This window comes from Mchenga conophoros, linkage group LG15 (genome assembly GCF_057382185.1).
Source record: "Mchenga conophoros isolate Kocher_MC1m ecotype Shallow Benthic linkage group LG15, M_conophoros_male_GT1.1, whole genome shotgun sequence".
NCBI classification, from domain to species: Eukaryota; Metazoa; Chordata; class Actinopteri; order Cichliformes; family Cichlidae; genus Mchenga; species Mchenga conophoros.
The window spans coordinates 21,848,420-21,862,248 of NC_140540.1; the positions used below are offsets into that span (position 1 = coordinate 21,848,420).

Here is a 13,829-nt window from a genome sequence, read left to right on the forward strand (position 1 = left end):
AAGAAGAAGAAGCTGTGTCCCAGAATTCATAGCGCAGCCCTGCTCAGTTTCCAACAATGGCGGTAGCTAGTTAGTTTTAATATTACTCTTATTATTCTTTCTGGGTCACAAAATAAATGTTTAACATATTTTCAGGCGAGAATGTAGCTGTGTAAGCCTCAAATATGTGCTCAGTTTATCAAGACACCACATATTTTCAAAAGCGCGCCAACGTTTTCGGAGACATCTGTTACCCACTAGCTCGATAGCTAGCCGGGGGCAAGGTCACTAGAGCCGTGAGAACAGCGGACTCCCGGCAAATCGTTTACAAACCCACTGCCGTCTTTCGCTACTCAGGTTAAACATGATATATAAGTCACTTAGATAACTGAAAAATGTTATTGTTTGGCTTTTTTTTTAGTATTTTATTTGTTCCTGAGTAAATCGGTTTGGCTGAGATTAAAGTTATAGTTTTTACACAGCTGAATAAACGTCAAGCAGACAGCTGATTATCAGAAGTGTGAGATGCTCGAGAATTTACTCCGGTGTCCTGTTATATTTTAGATGGCAAGGAGTTTATTAAACTCCACCGAAACAATCTGCAGATTTCATTAAAATTTAATAAACTGTCATCTTGTCTTTTTAGTTAGCACCTTAAACACTTAAAGCTGTAAGCTAATGATAGTTATATAAGAGCAGATGCTGCTGGTGCAATAAGCTGTACGTTTTATGTCCAATGGATTTGATTAGTCGACTAATCGCAAAAATAATCGGTGACTAGTCGACTATCAAAATAATCGTTTGTGGCAGCCCTATGTTGCAGCTTTAAGGCAGGGATGACTCCTGGAGTTGCTTTCTCACTGCATATGCTTTATTTCACAATCAGATCATAACAAAAACATACAGCAGCTCCTCTCCAACTCCTAGCCCTTTGCTGCGGTGGAAAAAGAACGACTCCAATCCCCTTCAGGGAACATACGTACAAAAGAGTTTTCCTGACACACCAATGGGGCGTTCAATGCCATCTTGTAAATATGAGTACTCTGGCAGAATAACAGTTCAAATGAAAAATACACCAGAACAAACAAGCAAACAAAAAAGAAGTGTGGGGTACCTTTGAACCAATGAACAAAGTATAACAATTTATACTTTTTAACATAACCCGGCCCCGTCAATATGTGTAACTCTCACACCTAGAACACAGACATTCTTTAAACAAAATCACCCATGATGTACAAGCAATTATCAGCACCCCTCCAGAAGCAGAAGAGAAAACTATCCGGTTGTTCAGTGATGACGTGACGAATCCTACTTCCGGGTCTAAAGTAGTCTGCGTTTAATATGGCTTTTGTGTTGTTAACATGTTTAATGTCATGTATTTTCTTCTATTTGATCTCAAAAAGCTCCTAAAACAGTCAGTGATCACTGTTGACCTCCCTCGGCTTTTATTACCGCTAATCATTTATTTAAGCTCAGTTTTTAAAACCTTAGGATGTAACTACAGCACAGCCCATGCAGCAGTATATGAATGACTAACCTCGTATTGTGGATGGATTATCTCAGTTGTTCTCCTGGCTGAAGTTTGGTCCTTTTACAGCATCCTGCCATGCGATTACATTTGTTCCTGACCACCGAGAACACTCACGATAACTTTTATCGAGTGGAAAAAAAGTTAGCTTGTTTATATTATGCTAACATAGCTGTGTCGCTAGCGGTCACGTAGCACATCATTATATACCAGTTAGCCCAACTTCAGTAACCCTACAAACGTCACTGCTGTTTAGTTTTCTGTCTTCATTTATGCTGGAAGTGATAGCAGAGCTGTACGTTTTAATTTGTTTCCAAAACCCCGCAGTCAGGACATGCTATATTGTATTTAGATAGAAGCTAGCGAGCTAACTCCCTGCTAACTTCTAACTCCGTTAAATGTCATAAATTCCGTTTTCATGGATGCCTGGATGTTAAACTCAATTGTTACACCTGGTAGAGCAGAACGCTGATCATTTTATTAAAGATGAAAGACTTTAGACAGTTTTTCAACTCTCAGTAATGCCACAGTGATCGTTTGATATATGGAGCTGCAGCGGAGTTTAGACCCAGACACGGCTAGTGACGTCAGACTGAACAACCGGATAATTGTCCCTGTAGGCTAAATATGCAGTTATTACACAATAATGAGTGACTCGAACCGTTGGTTGTGACTGACAGCAATAGAGACAAAGAAACAAACAGAAAGCTGGTTGGACCCAACACAATGTGCTCAGACACATTACACAGGAGATCCAGCAGAGTAACGTAGATTGCAATGAAGGAGAAACACATGATCTTTAACGGAGCACAAATTAGACTGTTGGAAGGCTGGTGATATATTTAAAGCACAAATCACATTTTATTGATAGCAGCATTATTGAATAAATAAAGTAGACTAAGTTTTGTTTATTTTTTATTTGTGATAAAGTTGTATGAAAGAGTTAGGATAGAAAGTGTTAAACAAGTTATTTGAATGTTGCTATTTAAACTATTTTGTACATTTTGTAAAGCATCTCGTACCTCTGCTTTATTGCTGTTGATGCCAAAGAAACATACATCAATACATACATCTACATTCAATGCTGGCATTTACAACTTTTAAGGTGATTTTAGACCTTGTGATTATTATATTTTTAATGTTTTTCCTCCCTCAGTTAAAAAAAATGCTGTTGCTATTTAAGCCCTTGTAAATACGACATTTGTGGAGGGGTCTTCGATGACAGTTATGTGAAGATGTTATGGGAAAAGGAGGGAGGGATGTGTATTTCTAGGGAAGAATGGACTCAGATGTGGGAATGGCAATGGAGGAGTACTTCCTCCAAAAGCTGGAGGGAGTTCGGATGGAAAACTCTGATAAGGTTCTTTATCACTCCATGTCAAAAGGCTCACTATGATGGGAATCCTCCCGTGTGCTGGAGAAACTGTGGATACCAAGGAGCCCATCACACCCATATTATGTGGGACTGTCCTGTGCTACGGACTTACTGGAAAGACATTCATGGTATATTACAAGGCATTTTTAACTGTACATTCCCTCAGGATATGAAGACAATTTTTTTTGGCTGTATACCGCAGAACTGGTCCAAAAATGACATATGTCTGTTAAGAGCTTTATTGGTTGCAAGTAAGAAATGTATAACAAAGAAATGGTCCTCGCAAGACATACCGACTTTGTCATTATGGTGGGAAATTACGTTAGAGATATATAGGATGGAGGAAGTAACAGCTCATGTTAATGACAGGATGGCCTGGTTCCATCTGTGTTGGGATAAGTGGGTCCAATACGTTAATACCTATAAACCGAATTTTCTCTTTAAAGCTTGAAACCACCAATTTAGTTAATTTGCTTACTCCCGACAGAGCTTTCTCCTTTTATTTTATATACCGTATATATAATTTTTTTCCTTTTTTTTTTCTCTTTCTTTCTCACTGTCTTTCTTCCTTCTCGTTTTGTTTCGTTTTTCTCTTGTAAACTGTGTTAATTAATGCCTGTAATCATCTTTGTGAGGTAATATTGTAGAAATAAAGAATATAAAAAAAAAAAAAGTAAATACGACATTTGACATTTTTGTAATTTTCAATTAATGCAGATTAAAATAAAATTAGCTTAAATCGAATCTGAATCATGCTTTCAGCTCTGACCTTTGGTTTCAGTGTTAATATATTTGTAATGCATTTTACCATGGTGTTGCTTTTTTGCAATCAAATTGATTTATTTATACTTTTTAACACTGCTCAACAGCCAGTTAAATTTAAGTAAATGGTTATAGATTAAACTGTGAAAGTAAATTCATGATCCTCTTTTTTCCTGCATTGGCTTTTTATCCACCTGTGGCATTTTTCTATAATATTGAAATTGGACAAAAATCAAAAGAAAATAAATAAATTAAGATTCTTCTCTTTTAACCTTTTGCGCAGCCTGGTGTTTAAATTTATTCTTGAGTTCCAGTGATTTCATTTCTAACGGACGAGAAACAGCAAGGTATGTGGCAGCAAGAAGAGCGTATATGTGACCGTGCGTATGTGAAACGACAACAGCAAAAGTAGGTCAGTGCATTGGCCAGCCAGAAAACACAGGCGTGGTGACCGAGGGAAGGGTGAGGAGGGGGAGGACGCTGCTGTGTGAAATGAGCGGGTAAGTGGATGAGTGTAGCTGCTGGAGAAATGCTAGCTGGGCTGTTACATCACCTATCGGCCTTATAGATTTACACATACAGTACATGGAGAACTTTCACTCCTACACGCCCCACTTAAACTTATACTGACCTAAAGTGAAGAAAATATAATCTGATCACACATTATTCAGCTTTAAATATTGTTCAGCTTTAAAGTTACTGTGCAACTGTGTGCTCACGACTTTGGCCTTGAGAGCGATAAGAAGCGATCGCCTCATCCTGCAGGCGAAAGATATGCAAGCGAAGAGACTAGAACACCCAAGGCCGATTTCCTTTTATGGAGTTGTTTTTCTGCTAATGAAGCACTTTCCTCACAACCCCCTCCTGTAAGTTTTAGAGAATATATACCCATCCTCACAGCAAATATTTGGAATCTCTTGATGTGAGCTGTTGTTGAGAAGTTGTCTCTGCCTCAATAAAAGTTCACTGATTCCCCATCTGCAGCAGGTGTCCGGTTGTCTTCATTCTCCGCCAGCCTGGTTAAGTCAATTCCTCCTTAACATCTAAAAGAACCTATTTAATGAAGGAAGACGGGTTCACTTTGTGTTTAATATTACTCTATTGCTGTTGTTGTTTTTTTTTATATCCTTCAAATGGCGTCACGAACAGGATCCGCTCCAGGTCAACTGGACGGAGGGGAGGAGATCGGCTGTGGTCTGAGTGAACGGAGTTTGGACAAAAGCTGTGTACACACAAAAACAAGGTAAGCAGACCTTTTATTTCTGCTATATTGAACATTATAAAAATACTTAGTGTCCAAACTCCTAGTAATTCATAACCAAAATTGTCTGGCTTACTTAAGGCTTGTTGAGAATCAGACAAGTGAATAAGAGATAAGTGAATAAGAAATAAGTGAATAAGTGAATAAAGATAAGAGTGAACTGAGGTCTGACCACGGTTGCAGCCGACGGGTTTGCTCTCCGGTGTCGGATACATACCTCAGCAGGTCTGGGACCTTGAAAGGGTTTATTAGTAACGCCTTTCTAAACAAATTAAAAGGTTAAAGGCCTTGAGAATATTTTTTAGTAATATTCTCTAAACTACAGAAGGGTTAGGAAGGCCCAGAGGACTTTATTAGAAAAGATCCTCTAAAACTTAAAAAAGAGAAGTACTGGTTGGAGTCCATAGGAGGGGTCCCTTTGATCAATAGGAGAAAACGGATCTCTTCTTAAAACCCCGATGATTTTAGTGTTTTAAATGTTTTGATGTTCTGTTTGATATTGGACACACATAAACACACGCTGAATGCTTGCTGTGGAACACTGGGCAGGACAGTTGGTTCTCCGTTGTTCACAGATTACACAATTAAAGGAACTAGGTTCCTCTTTTGGTTAAAATAATACACCACACATAGAATTTTTTTTTTTTTACACATTTATTACATACATAAGGAGGGTAATGAGTGACTGCAGGTAATGTATGAAGTGTGAATGAGACGTGTGAACAAGGTGACAACCAACTAGCACCCCTATCAGGAAGCTCTAGGCAAGGTTACCCGCCAGACTCCGGTTTGGTAGAAGCTTGGTAACACCTGAAGGGATATTTCAGTGCTGACTCACCTTTAAAGCAGCGCCCCAGCTGATTAGTGCCTAACAGAGGCAGAAACCCAGCTGGCCCAAATTCTCCTTTAAAATCAATAAATAGAACTTAGTAATGAGGCCGTTTTCAAGGCGGCGTACTTGAAACGGTAATTGATCAGCAAGGCTAGGCCTGGGCTATAGGTGCTTTTAAATTAGTCAAAAAGTTAGGGGTAACCTCTTCTGGCATATGTCTATGCGGGCCCGTGTGTAAATAGAACATAAATTACCGGTGTGTGTAAATAAAGTGTAAAATAGTGGTATAAACTGTCTGTTGAATTTCTCCTGAGTGTTGAAAAAAAAAAGGAAAAACTCTTTTCTGCTCTCTCTGAGAGAGGGGCTGTGTGTGTGAGACAGGAAGTGTGCATGCCCATAGAAGGAAAGAGATGAGGTAAACTCTGTGCAGATAGACCGAAGTAAAAAAAAAAAAAAAAAAAGGAAAAGGGTCTCTCTCTCTGTCTCTGTGAGAGGAAAAAGGTGGGGGCCGAGTGAGCCCGCGGGGCCGAGCGGGTCCGCGGGAGCGAGCGTGTATGCTGTATGAGGAAGAAGGGAGTGAGAGGGAGCGAGTGAAAAGAGTAATCGAGTATTTGGTGATTTTTTATTATTTCAGAGGCACTGGGTAAGAGTTTTGACTTTAGCTGTGAAAGTTGTGAAAAGAGCAGGTTTTTCTTTTGTTGTAGACTGTGAGTAATCGGTGTTTTTCTGCCTATTGTGCTGCGTGGAAGACACAGAAGTGTAGAAATGTTTGTGGTTTATCTTTGTTTGACGTTTTATATAGAGTTGGTTGATTCAGGGTGATTTCTCCCGTTTAAGGGAGGAGTTGCATTGTGGTTATGTTAAAGCTTTGCTGTAGGGGTATGTGTGTGATTTTGTGCTGGCTTCGCATGTTTAAATGGATGCATAGAAGTTTGTCAGTGAGAAATTGTTATGGTGGGGTTTTAAAGTTAGTAAAGAGTCAAACAACGCCCGCTGCTTTAAAAAGGCCCAAAACATCATAAAAGACACCTCACATCCTGGCCACTCCCTGTTCGAACTGTTGCCCTAAGGCAGACGGTACAGGGCAATCAGAGCAAGGACTAATAGACTCAAACACAGCTGTTATCCAACTGCAATAACACATCTGAATACTACAAAAATGTCCACCATGCCACTCTTGTGTTAATCTATGCACGGTCTGAAGCATGACGGTGGGAATACTTAGTATTTTAAGTATTCTATCTATTTTATTGATTGAATTTTATTGTTTTTTATATTTGATATTACTAGGGATGATGCAATGATCAGGGACCATTCTTAATGTCGTCGGTCTCATGACAATGACAATAAAGTTTTTGATTTTGATTCTGATTCTGAAATACACCCTCCTCAAGAGTTCAATGATTTAGGCAGTTATGTTTATACAAATACTAAATGTATGTTTAGTGTCTTCATACAGGTGTTTTTTCTTAACCTGGAAGCCTGAGTACGGCAGCAGAAGACAGGCCAAGCTTTGGCTAAAATTCACGGCTGGACACCAGAGTTGTCCTCACCCCTCCCGGTAAAACAAAAAAGAGAGAATGTAGTTTGAGGCGGGTTTTTCTTGCTGAGCTGCTCTGGGTGCTGTGTCCCTGAATCTCACCAGTGTTAACCTCTGGCGGAAGACATGGAGAAAAGGAAAAGATGTTCCTGGTAAATCACTGAAACAAATAAAACCACACACAACCAGAGAAAGATATGAGAAGGGTGAGGAACAGACACATGTGTGTGTTAGAGAAATGCCTCGTTTGAGAAAAAGTTAAAGTAACCCATATACAGACGCACCCATACATGCAATGAAGAAACAGCTTACATACATGTGCACGTACATGCAAGGTTAAAGTAGCGACACTTAACATACACCTGTTTTTAAATGATATAGTTTATACATTACTGACAATTAAACGCTTTGGGTTGCAGGACAACAAAGTAACGTCAAAAGACAAAGACACTGGTCTGAGGATTAAGTGAGGACACGACAAATTTAGTGGTTAAAAGGGTCGACTTGGGACATGTTTTTGTTGATTGTTTAAGACAAATGACTACTGAATGATAGGAAATTCCTTTTTAGGTTTCTAAACAGGATCTTAAGAATTTTAACACGTACCTGTGTTGTCCTGTCAACTTGAGGGGTTATGAGTTGATTATATGGTGAAAAAAAAAAAAAAAAAAAAAAACAAAAACAAAAAAGGGGGGAGACGAGATCTCGTTGTTTCTCCCCTCTCGGGATAACACAGCCAACACAGCACAGCCAACACAACATCATTTTCCTGTTCGCCTGTTTTGTTTTGTTTTTGTTTTTTCTGAGAGCCGAAGCTGACCTGGACTCCTACCCTCCCCTCTACCATCGTTGCCCTCTCCGCGACCATCTTTGACCCTTTGACCCCTGAAGGCCACAGCAGCTGGACTCACAACAACAACTTGAGGATGTCAACAGTGCTGCAAAAGAGTGATCTCATGCAGCAGAGACGGAGAGCACTAAACCTAAAGCCCGTTTCACTACACGGGGGAAATTCCCAGGCTGCGTCAGCTGACAGAGCTGTGACAAGACGCGCATTAAGCCCGGAGGAAAAGGGACGGTGAGCAGAAGGATGCTGACCTCTGAGAAGAGCCGAACAGCAGAGCTGCAGAAGGCCGTGGAGCAAAGTAAGGACAACATAAACAGACCCAAAGAGGAGGGGAGGACCCTAGGCCATGCGTCAGGCCGCTGGTTTACCTAAACTACAGAACAGGAAGGTGATGAACACAAACATATACCAACACACGAACACACACTTCTGCATGCGCCTACTTAGAATGAAGGGAAACACACACATGAACACTTATGCACTTGTTGAGGGAGTAAAAACTGATACATACCCATGCACTAAAATCAAAATGTTGATTTAATTTACTAAGAAGTGACACACAATGCTCCAGCTGCTGCAATGAAGAATGCTTTACTGACAAAGGCTCAATGCTGCACACAACAAAGTCAAATACAGAATTTGCTATAATAATAAGCCCAGAGGGCATTTGTGTGGTCTGGGGAGCAGAGTCCGGAGCGGTTTGGTTATGAAAATGATGCCCGTGCGAGATATCTGGGGCTTAAGGCCTCGACTTAATTGTTTACTCTACACTAAAAAGAAAAGAAAACACTCTGAGCAGTGGTGCAGAGTGAAAACGAGGAATTAACACTCTAATTTTTTCAAAGTAAACGCTTCGGACCCCGCGGGACACTCAGCTAAAACAAACGGACTGACTGGTAAAAGCTGACAAGACTTGACCATGACTCAAGGTTAACCACCTCCACCTAGATAGGATAAAAGGGTGGATGAATTTATGTGGGTTTCTTTTACAGGAGTAGAAGGATGACAAAATATTCGAGGATGAGTGAACCTGTAAATGCCATTTTTGTGTCTTGTGTTGCTTACAGAGGTAACTGCGCAGCGTTACCATTTACATTTTCTTCCCTACAGGGTTACAGTTTTAATGTTTTTCTATTACAGGATTTCTGGGCGGATGTGTGAAGAAACGGTGTTTATGGGTTAGGAGTTGGGGATGCTATTACACTGTATTCTGGTGAGAGTGTTGGGGGAGACACACCCTGTCTTGAAAACTGTGATTCTTTTACAGGAAATGTTTTATAGCACCTATGGAATGAGGATGTCTGACTACGGTCAATGTGCTGCTAATGTTTGCTTTGCTTTGGTGAGAGGGGTGCAGTAGAAAACAGACAAGTGACATGACAACAAGTAATAATAACAGATAACAAATTTGGGGACAGTTTGACCTAGAGCCCACTAACTGGCCATTAGGGGCTCTCTCTCTCATTGCCCAAAGGGTGAATAAAGCAAATTGTGGCAATAATAGTGATTTAATGATTGGAGAAACCTGAACATGATACTTGTCTGTTAAGCTGAATCGTTTATTACTCTTATGATTTTCCGGTGGGACTATGAAGATTTTTTGGTACAGATTGCAGGTTGTTGCTCTTTAACTCCTAGGACACGCCCTTGGCGAGGTGGGAGGAACTGGACCACCTTTCTCTGCCCCATCATCCTCTATTAGACGACATCCAAGCTAAGTAAACATGTCTTGGCTCTTTCCCCATGAAATGACAGGCAGGCAAAGATGTTGCGTCTTTCTTTGCTTCCTGGCCCTGGGTCTCATTCCCATTGGCATAATCATGATCTGTGAAGGGCCCCCGACACTTCTGACACCTTTAAGTTCAAAAGCTTCGCCCCCTTCTGACAGTCCCAATCTGACAAATGTAGCCCCTAGGATCTTGCCCACCACTTCCTCTCCAGTTTTACCATATTCACTTTTGAATGTCCTTAGCAGTTACCGTTCTGAGTTTATTTTACGGTTGATTTATTCTTTCACATTTTCACGTTTATATCTCTCATTATTATAGTATACTCTGTACTCTCCACATTTTTATCATTACTTATGCTTTTTGGTTGTTGAGTTACAGGAACTGTTAATTTTGTGTCACTACCCTGGTTGCACTAACTCGTTGTACCCTTGTGTGCAGGACAGCTGTTACTGCTTTCATCGGGAACCGAGACTGCTTGCAGCCGACCCCTGGGCAGGGTGGTGCCTGGACTCTTTTCTCCTCATCTGCAATGACAGATAAAGACAAATGAAAAGACCCGAGGAGTTTTTCGAGCCAGGCTTCGACACGTCTCTGTGTTCCTTTGATTGTTACTTATTTTTGTGTGTTGACCCATTTAAGATGGGTCAAAAGGGGGATTTGAAGAAAATATAATCTGATCACACATTATTCAGCTTTAAATATTGTTCAGCTTTAAAGTTACTGTGCAACTGTGTGCTCACGACTTTGGCCTTGAGAGCGATAAGAAGCGATCGCCTCATCCTGCAGGCGAAAGATATGCAAGCGAAGAGACTAGAACACCCAAGGCCGATTTCCTTTTATGGAGTTGTTTTTCTGCTAATGAAGCACTTTCCTCACAACCCCCTCCTGTAAGTTTTAGAGAATATATACCCATCCTCACAGCAAATATTTGGAATCTCTTGATGTGAGCTGTTGTTGAGAAGTTGTCTCTGCCTCAATAAAAGTTCACTGATTCCCCATCTGCAGCAGGTGTCCGGTTGTCTTCATTCTCCGCCAGCCTGGTTAAGTCAATTCCTCCTTAACATCTAAAAGAACCTATTTAATGAAGGAAGACGGGTTCACTTTGTGTTTAATATTACTCTATTGCTGTTGTTGTTTTTTTTTATATCCTTCAAAAGTCAAATCTATACTTTAAACTTTATCTCAGGTTTCTAATTACTTCTATTTAATTAGGACTTTTTGGTCAAATGTACTTTGTTTGGAGTAGCAAAAATGTTTGGTATATAACTTGGTATCTTGGTATATACATATACAAATATACATGTATATTGTTTTTTACATTTATATCTTTATAGTGATTTGTTTTTCCTTCGGGAGTATATAGACATAAATCACTTTAATATCACTAACAAATAAATAATAATTGTGATAAATAAATTAAAACAACAAAATATTTGGCACAGGGAAGTCAGCACTTGACAGGCTGTCTGTGGGATGTTATTTCACTTTTTGTTGCCGATGTTTAATCACTGACACCGCAATCACACTAGAGACCGGTTGGTGATCCCCTGGCAACCTCCAGTTGTTAGTGACAAATGTGGGTTCCTTAACCACTTGGATGTTGCTAGGTGAAACTGGTCACAAACATAGCACTGCACCGAAAACCTTCTTGTGCTCGCTTTGGTTGCTAGCAGATTGCTCCAGTTACTGGAGTTTGGTGGACCACACCAAGTTGTCTGCAATACGAATTTCACTGATTACCACGAATTAGAGATGGACCGATCCGATATTACGCATCGGTCCGACACTGACCTAAATTACTGGATCGGATATCGAAGAGAAATAAAAAATGTAATCAGATCCATTAAATATCACAAAATCATTTAACAAAACTTGCGACATGGCGTAACTCAGCTCATAACCTTAGCACGTCGGAGCAGCATGCGTCATGTGATAGAGCGGCTGTGGCGTGCAAGACCTGTCGGTGGTCTGGTTGAGTATTTAGTATTTATTTATTTATTGTCATTGTCAAGAACAATGAAATTGCGTTTGGGGCTTCCATACAACCCCAAAAAAAGAAGAAAATAATAAATACCCCTTAAAACCCAAGTGTACATATTTAACCCAGTGTGACTCCAATGCAATAAGACAATCCTTAGCAATAATGTTCATAGAAATTCAGACAAAGACCTGAGAAACATGACAAAATACAACAATGCAACCCATTCAATATTATTGTACTGTGAGATATGATATCAGATATGATAGTTATCTATTTAAGAAAGAGGGGGGGGCAGGAGGGGGAAGAGAATAAAGATATGATGCACCAATGCAGACCAGTTCATTGCTATTAAGAAGTTGGATATGGTTATTGTCCGTGAGAGGGGGGCAGAGAGTTCAGGAGCCTCACAGCCTGTGGATACAGGCTGTTGGCCAGTCTGGATGTTCTGGCCTGTATAGACCTGTACCTTCTCCCTGAGGGCAGCAGATGGAAAAGGTGGCGCGCAGGGTGATGTTGGTCCCGCAGGATACTGTGCACCCTCCTCAGACAGCGAGTGGGGAAGATATTACTGATCTCTGGCAGACTTGTTCCAATAATTCTGCCAGCTTCCTTCACCACCCGCTGGAGTGCTTGCTGATCGGTCTTGGTGCAGCTGGGGAACCACACTAGAAATCCATACGTCAGAACGCTGCTGATGGCACAGTTGTAGAAGTTCAACATCAGAGATCTGGGAACGTGTGCGCTCCGCAGTCTCCTCAGGTAGTAGAGGCGCTGTTGGGCCTTCCGTACAACTGAGGTGATATGGTTGCCCCAGGACAGGTCCTCGGTCACAGTTACCCCCAAGAATTTAAAACTGCTCACCCTCTCCACCGCCTCACTGCCAATGAAGAGAGGCAGATGGTTGTTATGACCCCTCTTCCGGAAATCTACAATGATCTCCTTGGTCTTTTTGGTGTTTAAGACCAAGTTATTGTCGTGGCACCATGACTCTAGTTGTTGCACCTCTGTCCTATAGTTTGTCTCATCATTGTTGGATATAAGTCCGAGCACTGTAGTGTCATCTGCAAACTTAACAATGAGATTGGACGCGCAGGAGGAAATACAGTCATGGGTGAAGAGAGTGTATAGCAGAGGGCTCAGAACACACCCCTGAGGGGCACCGGTGTTGACCACAAGGGTGGAAGAGGTGTTCTTACCCACTCTGACACTCTGTCTACGGTTAGTGAGGAAGTCCACAATCCAGTTGCACAGAGAGGAGTTAAGTCCCAGTTGGTGGAGTTTGGGACGTAGTTTGTATGGCCGGATGGTATTAAAAGCCGAGCTGTAGTCTACAAAGAGGAGCTGTGCATAGGTATTCCTGTGTTCCAAGTGCTTCAGTAATGTGTGCAGCACTGTGGCGATCGCATCCTCGGTTGACCGGTTCTCCCTGTATGCAAACTGGTGCGAGTCCAGGGATGGTGGAAAAGCAGCTCTGATGTGTTTAATGACCAGTCTCTCCAGGCATTTGGCGGGAATGGGGGTGAGTGCCACAGGTCTGAAATCGTTCAGACATGTGACATTTGACTGTTTTGGGATGGGAACGATGGTTGCTGCTTTGAAACAGGATGGTACCAGTGAACAGGACAACGAGGTGTTATATATAGAGGTGAAGACGTCCGCCAGGTCTTTTAGCACCCGGCCCAGCACTCCATCCGGCCCGGCCGCCTTCCTGGTGTTAATGCTCCGGAACACACGCCTCAGCTCATGAGTGCTCAGGACCGGAGCAGGGTCGGTTGAGGGGAGAGGGGACAGGACAGGGTCGGTGTTCTCCCTGTCAAAACGGGCATAAAAGAGATTTAGATCCTCAGCCAGAGTAGAACTGTCGGCTGAGGGTGATGGTGTTCTTCTTTTGTAGTCCGTGATAGCCCTGATGCCCTCCCAGACCTGCCTTGGGTTTGTGTTGTTCTCAAACCTGGGTGTTGTTCTCAAACCTGGCCTCGATACGCCTCCTGTGC

At 41.5% G+C, this 13,829-nt stretch overlaps 1 long non-coding RNA gene across 1 annotated transcript; it reads left to right on the forward strand.

Moving 5' to 3' along the window:
* Positions 1–4,287: 4,287 nt before the first annotated feature.
* Positions 4,288–10,858, forward strand: LOC146558295 (uncharacterized). The gene is made up of 2 exons (XR_014888521.1): positions 4,288–4,663; positions 4,794–10,858. It is a non-coding gene; the product is annotated as an uncharacterized LOC146558295 (long non-coding RNA).
* Positions 10,859–13,829: the final 2,971 nt, after the last annotated feature.